Source organism: Rhodamnia argentea, chromosome 1 (assembly GCF_020921035.1).
Source record: "Rhodamnia argentea isolate NSW1041297 chromosome 1, ASM2092103v1, whole genome shotgun sequence".
In the NCBI taxonomy this organism is placed as follows: domain Eukaryota; kingdom Viridiplantae; phylum Streptophyta; class Magnoliopsida; order Myrtales; family Myrtaceae; genus Rhodamnia; species Rhodamnia argentea.
This window is the reverse complement of record NC_063150.1, coordinates 32985124-32995812: the sequence shown is the minus strand read 5'-3', so window position 1 is coordinate 32995812 and position 10689 is coordinate 32985124. Positions and strand designations below refer to the sequence as shown.

General features: G+C 37.9%; 1 protein-coding gene across 1 annotated transcript in view; it reads left to right on the top strand.

Annotated features, from left to right (window-relative positions):
• The window catches only part of LOC115738933 (salicylate carboxymethyltransferase-like), a 95176-nt gene that overhangs the window by 1863 nt on the left and 82624 nt on the right, over positions 1–10689 (top strand). The window contains exon 5 of the mRNA XM_048273100.1: positions 15–56. The gene's annotated coding sequence lies outside the window, so the exon portion shown is untranslated. The remainder of the gene's footprint in view (positions 1–14; positions 57–10689) is intronic.

Sequence of the window (10689 nt, the reverse complement as noted above, 5' to 3'; positions counted from 1 at the left end):
GTTGAAGGGCTTGACATTTGGAATTGTGTTTCGTAGATTTTTCTATGGCATATCCCATGATGCATTGGTTTAACGGAGCGAATGTGGTGCTTTCTTGATTTTTTTGTGCTAGGAGATTAAAAAAGAGCTAGTTGAAGTATCGACGAATCATATGAAAGGTTTTACTCCAACATGTAAGTAAGAATGTAAACATGTAAAAAAAAAAAAAAATTAATGAAGCCATCTAATTTTAAGAACTTGGAGGCATAAATAAACTAAAAGTAGCAAGTCACTATGATAGTATATAACACTATGCAGGGGGTTATTCAGCATTTCGTAACGCGTTGGATATAGGGCTGACATTGGACAATGACGAACAGTTCGGGAACTACGTACCTCAATACCCATTTTAAGAATTCGTACGAAGGAGCCCTTAATTAGCTTGATAATTTTGACTAGAGTAATTTATAGATATTAAGACTCATAAACTAAATAGGTTTACTAACCAATGTTGCAAGCCGTAAGTGTTTATTCAAATTATTGGCTTATTTAAGGAATATCATTTATTAGTGAATTCTTTTAGTATATGAATTTTACTATCAGTAGCATTAGCCTTTTGAATAACCAATCCATTTTTCAGTGTATAAAAAGCTACCTATGTGTAGGATTATACAAATCTCAAGATTTTCTTGAAGCTGTAGAACGATGCGAGGTAGAAAAAACACAAAAATGCTACTTTTATTTGAAGTTGTTGATGGACGTAAGGTAGGTTAGGTAAGTGGCTAATCAGCAAGAGAGAAAGGGGTTCGTATTGAAAGAGTTTGAACGTGAATTGATCACTCACACAATTAGTGTGGCGATTTGTATTATATTTATAACGTGTACAAAAGATTTTACAGAAGGTAAGAATATACAATATCATTGCAAATTATGGAAGATTTGCTCTATCAATGGAATCAACACAAATCATGGAGGATTTGCTTTATCATGATTTGCTTTATCACACCCCCTCAAGTGAAACGGTGGCGGTGTCACTGTGAGCGTGTTGCGCATAATAAGAAACCTGGACATTGATAGAGGCTTTGTCATGACATCAGCCGTTTGCACCTGTGTAGGAATGAAGCGAACTTCCAACTTCTTTCTACTGATTAAATCACGAACAAAATGATAGTCAATATCCACATGCTTGGTCCCCGCTTGGAAGATGGGGTTTGCGGCTAGATATATTGCCTCGACGTTATCACAAAGAACAACCGGTGATCGATGAAGAGTGCATCGAAGATCTCGGAGGAGTTGTAATAGCCATAACAATTCGGAGGCTGCATTAGCCACCCCTTTGTATTCTGATTCAGATCTGGATCGAGCAACAATTGGTTGCTTTTTAGAACTCCAAGAGACCAAGTTGGAACCAAAATAAATACAATAGCCACTTGTGGACTTTCGATCATTAGGACAACCGGCCCAGTCTGCATTTGTAAACGCAGTGAGAGTCGGTTGATGCATAGGCTGCAAGTTAATCCCATGATGAATAGTGGCTTTGAGGTATCGTAAAATTCATTTGACGGCTGACCAATGATCCACAGTAGGACAATGTATAAATTGGCACACTTTATTAATAGCAAAGGATAGATCCGGCCTAGTAAGAGTGAGGTATTGTAGTGCCCCAACCGTACTTCGATATATGGAGGCATCAGCTAGTGGTTCACCACTTTGCTTGGACAACTTAGAAGCCGAGGGAGCCATAGGCGATGAGCAAGGTTTTGCATCAACCACTCCTGTGCAAGTGAGAAGAGTAATAGCATACTTGGATTGAGTGAGAGATAACCCAAGAGAGGATCCGTGGGTCGATGCCAAGAAAGTAGGATAGATTTCCCAAATCGGTGATTGCAAACTCGGTGCCAAGTTGGGTGATTAATTTGGTGATGGAGGAAGTAGAGTTCCTAGTGATGATGATGTCATCAACATAAATAAGAAGAATTAGAATATAATCGGATCTACGCTGAATGAACAATGAAGAGTCGGCAGTAGAGGCCACAAATCTGATAAATAATAAATATGAACTTAGCCGAGAAAACCAGGCTCTTGGAGCTTGTTTTAGCCCATATAGGGCTTTCCGAAAACGACATACATGGCCGGGATAACGCAAATCAACAATCCTTGGGGCTGCTTCATGTAGAATTTTTCTTTAATGGTTCCATGAAGAAATGCATTCTTGATGTCCAATTGGCGTAGAGACCAGTTATATGTAACGGCTAAAGAGAGAACAACTCGAATGGTTGTCGGTTTGATAACCGGACTGAAAGTTTCATCGTAGTCCAAGCCAGCCTGTTGAGTAAAGCCTTTTGCAATGAGTCCTGCTTTGTATCTATTAATTGACCCATCAGCCTTGGTTTTAAGGCGATAAATCCACTTGCAATTGACGACATTCATGGAAGGGTGATGAGGAATCGGTTCCCAAGTGCCATTTTGAATGAAAGCATTAAATTCACTTGCCATAGCTTGTTGCCGCTTAGGGTCTTTATTTGCAATGGAAAAACAAGTGGGTTCACTTGATGTTAGGCTTGAGTAAAAATCAGAACACGGTGGGTGCTTAGTGGTAAGAAAAACCTTTGGCTTACGGATGTTATTTTTTAGACGAGTTACCATTGGATGGGTAGAAGTTGATGGTTGAGGCTTGGAAGATAGCAAGCGTGGAGCTTCCAGAGAAGAGGATCCACAATGAACTGTGAGAGTAGATGATGTTTGAAGCTGTGATGAGGAGTTTTCCATGATATTAGATGAGCTTAATGGAATTGATGAAGTAGTTGACACCTCTTGAAGCTGTGAGGGCTTTGTCGAGGAATAACCAATGCAAACAGGGTTACTTGGTGATGGTGATGATGATTGAACAGATTGTGATTTGGCAAATGGAAACAGATGCTCCTAAAAAATCACATGGTGAGAGACATATATTCGGCCGGTGCTACGATAGAGACAACGATATCCACGGTGATGAGGAGGATAGCCAATGAAGATACATTGCATTGTTCTATCATCAAGTTTATGGCGAGTATAAAGGCGTAGCCAAGGATAGCATGCACATCCAAAAATACGCAACCGTAGATAATCGGTTTTCTGGCCAAATAATTTCTCATAAGGAGACAATCCACCCAATACCGTTGTAGGCATACGATTAATCAGAAATACTGCAATGAGGAAAGCATCAATCCAATATAAACGTGGAACAGAAGCTCGAGTAAGTAATGTAATGCCAATTTCTACAACGTGACGGTGTTTGCGCTCCACCCGACCATTTTGTTCCCGTGTGTGCGGGCATGAGAATCGATGCAGGATGCCATGAAGATGAAGATAAGGATCAAATTTCTTATACTCACCCCCTCCATTAGTTTGAAGGGCCTTGATCTTACAGTTAAAATATTTTTCCACTTAAGATTTAAATCGCACAAAAATAGAGAGAGCATCGATTTCACAAGTAAGTGGAAAAAGCCATGTGTATCCACTGTAGGCATCAATAAAAAGAACGTAATAACGAAAACCATTCAATGATGTAATGGGAGAAGGTCCCCATAGATCAGAATAAATTAATTCCAAAGGAGTATTGTAAGTGGTAACCGATCTAGTAAAGCGAAGATGATGCGACTTGCCCAAGTGACATGATTAACAGAAACTAGATGATGATGAAGGAGATATCGGCAAGCCATGCTTTGAAATAATTGAAGAAGTAACATGGGCAGTCGGATGACCCAAGCGCTTATGCCAAATAGAAGTAGGAACTCGTTCACCGATAAAGCGGGATGAAGTCGGCGGTGATTTATTTGACTGCAGAGGTACCTTATTAATGGTACGTGCATTATTGAGACGATAGAGTCCATTCTTACTTTGGCCTTTGAGCAAGAGGTTCCTCGAGGATCGATCCTTAACACAACGTAAAGTAGGATGAAATTCAAATACCACATCATTGTCCTTAGTAAATTGAGAAACATATAGTAGGTTCTTCTTGATAGATGGAACACGATAAACATTCCGTAGATTAAATGAACTGGTAGGATAATGTAAGATGGAAGAACTAATATGTGATATTTGCAAACCCGACCCATTTGTAGTGCGGATTTGATCGATGCCAAAATAGTCATTCCAAATGTTCAAATTTGCCATGTCGGTTGTAAGATGATGAGTGGCGCCGTAGTCCGGGTACCGGTATGGGTCAAACGACTCACCGATTGAAGAGGCATACATTGCGGATGGAGAGCTCGTATTGGCTTTATAGCCAGGATTAAATTGCTGATAGCATTGGAGAGCTAAGTGACCTGCACGACTACATTCCCGACAGATGATTCGAGAATTAGAATAAGTCCCATCATAAAAATTATGACCACGGCCTTGGCCACGTCCTCTTCCTCGGCCACGACCTTGACCATTGGAGGGAGTATTCCAAGCATTAGATGATTTAACCGCAACATTCACAATTGGAGAAGACTCTATTGGAGATTCAATGGTGCGGTTGAAAAATAACTTCCTAATTGTAAAGAAGGCCGAGGAAGTCATCAATAGGTAGTGGATCAAGACGAGAAGTAACGGAGGTAACAAATGCATCATACTTCAAACCCAGGCTACCAAGGATGCTAAGAACTAACCGAGAATCGGAGATCGGATGAGTAGCTGCAGAAAGATGATCCGCAATATTCTTGGCCTTTTGAACAAATGCCTCCATGGAAAGAGAGCCCTTCTTTAGAGATCGAAGCTGATACTCCAATTGCATCATGCGAGATTGAGATTGTGGTGCATAAAGTTTCTCAAGTGAAGTCCAGACAGCATGAGAAGTCTCAAGACCAACAATGTGTGAGAAAACCGACTCAGCAAGTGTAGAGAGGATGCAGCAGAGGATGAGTTGATCTTGATAATGCTAGGCAGTATAATCCGGGTTGATGATCTCAGTACTATCGGCTGTAGTGATAGTAGGTGCTGGACAAGGATATGAGCCATCAACAAAACGAAGATAACTATGAAGACGAAATAAAGGAAGGAGTTGCGCTCGCCACGGAAGGTAGTTGTTGCGATCTAGTTTGATTTGAAGAACATGTGTTATATTGCCCAGAGCAAAGGATGGTTGAGAGGGGGCCAACAAGGATGGAGAGCTAGCAGCGGTGGTAGTGGTAAAGGTGTTCGAGGATGCTGAAGAAGAAGACATTGTAAAGAAGAGAGATAAAAGAAAAAAAATTGAGAAGATCTGATACCATGAAAGAGTTTGAATGTGAATTGATCACTCACACAATTAGTGTGGCGATTTGTATTATATTTATAACATGTACAAAAGATTTTGCACAAAGTAAGAATATACAATATCATCGCAAATCATGGAATATTTGCTCTATCAATGGACTCAAAGCAAATCATGGAATATTTGCTCTATCAATGGACTCAAAGCAAATCATGGAAGATTGGCTCAATTAATGAAATCAGCACAAATCATGGAGGATTTGCTTTATCATGATTGGCTTTATCACGTATCATTGCCGGCGATGCCTTTAAGGAAAATATTTTACAAATTATTTATTTCTTGCGAACAAAAAGGGAATCAAGTGAGAATGTTAAAAGCCTATCTATAAATTAAAATATATACACGCCAAACACTATAAATACATATAAATATGACCACTTATTTAAATACTCACTTTAGCTCGTTACATAAATAAAATTCGTTCAATGTATCTAACATGGATCTTGACACTCTTGATGTATATAAAAGTAATTCGATATACCCTGAATGAAGACTTTCGGTCAGCTTTCAAGCATAGAGGCCGATGGATAACCGACAAATCCCACGCCATGTTCTTAACTATTGGTTAAACACTTTTGACATTTGTGTTAGCATCCATACAACGTGATGGTCTACGCGTGAGTCTTCTCTTGTCGATTAACAAATTCAAGCACCGCCAGAAACGAAACTGAGGAAAGAATCCATGGGAATCCTAGGGTTAGATCAATAAGGTGCTTCTTAGATAACTTTATTTAGTTTTCATCTGTAAATAAATAAAAGCATCTAACTTTTTTTTTTAAAGGTTAATAGACGGCCACACAACATGTTCTTTGTCCCGAAGACCTGCCTTGCTTCACAGGTTATAAATCATGTGGTAATGCATGGGACGCACATTTTAGGTTCCGCAAAGCACAAAATGCACCGGCAATCAAACTTTTTGTGCTGTGATTTCATGGATTTATATGTACGTTTTCTTCAAATAGAAACTTCAAACGACCTTTTCAATTTAAGCACCGTTTGTTTCATGGAACTTGCTTGATCTTACAAGATATTTTTCTTAAAATGATCGCATATATCATTTACAAAAATGAATCAACGAAAAATATTTTCATCGTCCACAAAAATGTTTTGACATAAGTTGTTGTCGATAACGAAAACGTGTGGTACAAGCGATCATTTTAAAAAAAATTATTTTTTAAAATTTTTCATTTTTCGCGAAACTAGAGAGCATAAATTGCATGGCGTCACTATGGAATACAACTAGGGTCCTCACGCATCACACTTCATGTTATTTTCCCACGTTCCATTTGAGTTTTTCAGAATTGAGACGCAATTTGTCTCCTCGCAATTGCCTTACTAGCGTGAAATAAATGATGATAATTATATTGTCATCACGTCATTCGAATTTGAAAAGAATAGCTTAAGTCGTCCTAGTAAATGCCATGGAAGTTCAATGCTAAAGAACAATTCCTTCAATAAACCACGATATTGGCGCAGTTAATTAGGGCGTTGAAGATTTGTAATTCGGAAATTAGAGGTTGTGCGTTTAAATCCCACTAAATGTGTTCAAATTGCTCGAGATCAGGATCACATGCACGGGCCAAAAAAAGTGGAGACGCAATCAGCTCGTAAGGCTTGCGGGATGTTTCATGAGCCTCTAAGAAGTCGGGTTTTTATGCAGCGTCCTAAGTTACTGTGTGTAAAAACAATGACTCTTTGAGTGACCTGATCGAGCATAAAAAATGACTACTAACAAAGATTTCAAGTTTAGAGATTATCACTCAGTACATCATCAGTTGAGGCTCTTTCTACGTACTCTAGTGTCATCAGACCCAAATTTTACGAAACATATAGACCAAGTTGGTTTGATAATCGAATCTCTATATGGTCATGAGATCGGGCTGTCCATAAGTTAAAATGTCAAAGTCCTAAAAATAAGCATCTTAAGATATAAGTATGTCAACAGGAATGATATAAGTATGTTAAGAGGAATTGGAGATAATAAAATTTTACATTCTTCAGTGCATAAAAGTTAGAAGTTCTTAAAAAAAATGAACATCACTAAGTTTAACCTATCCGTGATGGTTATTTTCCTGTATACATTTGTCAACACCAAAATCAGCCTCGGCTTCATAGAGTCGAAAAGCCCGTGAGAGTGATTTGCCATTTAAAGGCCTAGAGCTAACATGTATCGGTAGCCAATAATATAATACAATTGACGCTTGAATAAATGAAACGTCGATGACACCACGAGGTTGGTACGTTACATTGACTGATAAGTAGAGTAGATAAGTTCGTAGTTCAAACTGTTCAAAGGAAAAGAAGAACAGTTATCGAAGACAATCCATAAATCTAGGGATAGAGTACAGAAAATAACAGTCATCGACGGTTAAACTTTGTACTTGGCTATATATTCTCAGTGCATAAAAGTCAAAAGTTCTTAAAAAATTTTACATTACTAAGTTCTACCTATTCATGACGCTTATTTCCTTTTTATGTTTGTTAACATCAAAATCGCCCTGGGCTTCAGATAGTGGGAAAACCTAGAGCTAACATGTATTGGTGGTCAATAACATGATACGATTGACACTTGAATAGGCAAAACGTCGGTGACACCACAAGGTCGGTACAATGCACCGACAAATAGGCGGACTAGAAAATGTCACGACCTAAACTTTAGAAAAATTCCAGGCTAATGGATTATTAGGTTAATTATTTAACTAACCCAACTCGGACTCTCCCAAGTCCAAACCAAATCGCAACTTATGATTCAAATTAATTAACATGCAAAGATTTTTAAATTGGAGTGGCCACTAATCGTTTTTTGGTAGGTCGATTGGAAATCTAAGTAAATTAGCGAGAGAACTAAACTACTTCTACGAACCGTAGATTAAGAGTCCGTAGACTTGATTATACTAGATTATTCTAACGTCCTTTCGGTACCATTTTATTTCATGAAGAATCATTTGAGAAAGCAACATTAATTGATTTTTACCTAAGCCATTAACAAAGGTTATCATGCAGGTGTACAATTAATTAATTAAATATCCAGAAATCAATACAATTCGGGGAGCATGCGCCACATAAAACATTGTTTCTTTTTTCTTTTCTTTTTTGATTTTCAATCTTTTATATGAATGAATGAACCTATTCTAAATGATGCAATGTCATGAATTAAATACAAGACTAAACTAGATGTCATGTAAATTAAATTAAATGAATGTACAAGTGAGACCATGGTTTAATTAAATTAACTACGTGACATGTAAATTAATTAAAACCTAGACATGCAATTCTAATATGCAATTTGGCCTAAAATGCAGCTTAATATGACACGGCAAAGATGACTTGGCATGGACGATGTGGCAAAGATGGCATGGCATGAATGACGTGGCAAGGATGAATGATTTTTTATATTTTCGGATGAATTAATTTCCTAAAATAGAACTATGCCAAAACAATATTTATCTTGCATATTTTAGAGTTTAAATTGACCTAAACCCTACTATATAAAGATAGATTATTTTAGACATAAAATTCTATTTAAACATGTAATTTCTATCCTAAAATGCAATCTAATCTAATTATTTACAAAAAGGATTAGATATGCAATTATCTACATGATGCTATTTTTGAAAAACTATGCAATTTTCAAATATGGAAAGTGAATGAATGCAAATCTTTTAGAATTTTCGAGATTACATCAACCAAACAATTCAAGTCAAATTAGAAAAGTGAATATGCCAATCAATGTCAATCAAGAAAGTGGATATATCAATCAATCACGAATATTTGAGCCAATCTTTAATTCGTAATTCTACGATTAACGATTGAACCCAAATCCTTGCTTAATCGAGTATTCCATCAATAATCTTAAAGATAGACTTTCTCGATCGTGTGGCAAGTTGCGGATAATCAACCTATACTTTCTCGATCTTATGGCAAGTTGCGGATAATTAACCTGTATTTTAAAAGATATCTACTTTTATGCAACGCAAGGTATGACAAGATATGCAATAATCGATGAGAAAATATACCCAAAGATTGCCTTTCCAAGTATGAATTTGCACCTATATTGACGACCAAGTTTTGGCACGAGGGACCAACGGCTGGGACTCACGTTCGACGGGTTTCAATGATGCCCGACTTGCCTCTCATGTAATGTGAACAGCAGCAATGACAGAGACCTTCAGTGATTTGAATCAACGTAAATTGGACCTTAAAAGAAAAAAAAAAAAGAATTGGTGAAGCGGTTGCCTTGGGGTCTGTTTGGGATTCGGTGCGCCTGGAACAGCAGCAGTTTCGGGTCCAGCAGTGGTCCCGGGTATAGAGCAAGGAAACGCCACAGCAAAGGAGCAAATCAGAAATCGCAGCAGAGGAGGAAAGCAGAGTCCGCCAGGTGCAGCAGCAGAGGGGACCGTCGGGCTAAGCAGAAGGATCAGGGGTCCTGATCAACGAGCGACAAGGACAAATCGTCCTTATCGGTGCAGCACTAAATAAAGGCCAAAGATTGATGATTATCCCACGAAGGAACACTTGCCGAGGACCTGTTCTCCCCGTCAAAAGAGGGCACGGTTATCTTTTCGGCTTATCATGCATACCTCCTTCCTGATTTTTACCTCCTTTTACTTCAACCAAATATCCTTTTTTATTGACTGAATCTGCCCACATCCGATTATGTCTTGCTCCATCACGCGTTTCTCATTCTTTGGGATTTGATTGATCTCTCTTTTTTTATTCTCTTCTCAATTCATGCCCTAAGAGATCACTGTTCTGCTATGTCTATATGGCCAAGACCGAAGCTCCTCAATTGCACTCAGAATGTCTCTTTGATTTTCCAAAGTTCAATAAAAAAATGCCATTCTTACTAAAATTGGGCACCACATGCATAGAGTGCACGCAATTCTTGGTCGCGTGGAGAAAATCATGAACTTGAACAATTTTCTTTCACCGTGGAGTTAGTCCAATTTTTTTTTTTAAAAATTGATCTCAAAATCTAGTAAATTTCGGCACTAACTTTCCATAATGGCCGAAAACTCCATGCCAAGCCTCGTCTAAACTTCTGTCAATTTTAGTTCAAATCCTCGACTGTGGATCCAAATTAATGCTGATGTAATGCATACATGAAAAATTGATTTGAATTTTTTTTTGTTTAGTACTTAAATTAGCTCTAATTTTTTTTATGAAAAAACTAATAGCAAAGGATAATCAAAATTTAGGTGTCAACAGTCCATAGTTCAAACCATCCAAAGGATAAGAAGAACAATTGTCGAAGCCAATCCGAGAATCTAGCGATAGGGCACGGAAAATAACCATCACCGATAGTTACACTTTGTACTTGGATATATAGTTGGAGACGACTCTTTATAAAGGATTTGAAATCCAATCAATAATCAATAACACTTATCTTTTTATTCTGCAATTTATCATATCTATCTGTCCTTCATTGCATT